This window comes from Orycteropus afer, unplaced genomic scaffold (assembly GCF_000298275.1).
Source record: "Orycteropus afer afer isolate SDZICR_OR568_19922 unplaced genomic scaffold, OryAfe1.0 scaffold00544, whole genome shotgun sequence".
Classification (NCBI taxonomy): domain Eukaryota; kingdom Metazoa; phylum Chordata; class Mammalia; order Tubulidentata; family Orycteropodidae; genus Orycteropus; species Orycteropus afer.
The window spans coordinates 733,351-734,526 of record NW_006922131.1 but is presented as its reverse complement, the minus strand read 5'-3'; the positions used below and the strand labels follow the sequence as shown (position 1 = coordinate 734,526).

Genomic DNA, 1,176 nt, shown 5'->3' with positions numbered 1-1,176 from the left:
ATACCAAAATGACAGCAACCAATTCATACTTGTCAAAAATTACATGGAATGTTACTGGGTTAAATGCATCACTCAAAAGACGGAGAGTTACAGATGGAAGAAGAAAACAAAACCCATCTATAGGCTGTCTACAAGAGACACACCTTAGAGATAAAGACAAAAATACACTAAAAATCAAAGGTTGGAAAAAGATATATCAAGCAAATGGAAACTGTAAGAAAGCAGGAGTGGGAATATTAATTTCTGACCAAATTGACTTTAAGACAAAAACCAACATACAAGACAAAGAAGGACATTATATAATGATTAAAGGATCAATTGAACATGAAGATATAAACGTAATAAATATCTATGGACTTAATGAACGAGCCCCAAAATACATAAATCAGGCTTTAAAAGAGTTGAAAAGGCAAAGAGATTACTCCACAATCATAGTGGGAGACTTTAATATTCCACTTTCAATGAAAGATAGAACAACTGGAAAGAAATTCAACAAATATCCAGAAGAGCTAAACAATACAATCCACCAACTTGACCTTATAGACATCTACAGAGCACTTCACCCAACAACAGCACAATATAAATTCTTTTCCAATGCACATGGAACATTTTCCATGATAGACCATACTTTAGACCATAAAGTAAGCCTTAATAAATTTAAAAACATTGAAATACTGCAAAGCATCTTCTCAGATCATAATCCTATCAAATTAGAAATCAACAATAGGAATATCAACAGGAAAAGAGTAAACACATGGATACTGAACAACATTCTCCTTGAGAAAGACTGGGTAAGAGAAGAAATAAAAAGTGAAATTCAAAAATTCCTTGAATCAAACAAGAATGAAAACACAACATACAAAATCTTTGGGACAGAGCAAAAGCAGCGATCAGAGGCCACTTTAAAGCAATAAATGCACACATCAAAAAAGAAGAAAGAGCCAAAATCAACACTCTAACATCCCCAACAATCAGAAAAGAACAGCAAGAAAAGCCTACAGTCACCAGATGAAAGGAAATAATCAAGATTTGAGCAGAAATCAATGAAACAGAAAATAGAAGGGCAATAGAAAAAATCAACAAGACCAGAGGTTGGTTTTTTGAAAAGATTAATGAAATTGAAAAACCATTGGCAAATTTAACAAAGGAAAAGAGGGAGAGAATACAGATAACACG

General features: G+C 33.0%; 1 protein-coding gene across 1 annotated transcript in view; it reads right to left on the bottom strand.

Annotated features, from left to right (window-relative positions):
- The window catches only part of DACH2 (dachshund family transcription factor 2), a gene marked incomplete at its 3' end in the record, with an annotated part of 1,102,952 nt that overhangs the window by 531,462 nt on the left and 570,314 nt on the right, over window positions 1-1,176 (bottom strand). The window lies entirely within an intron of this gene.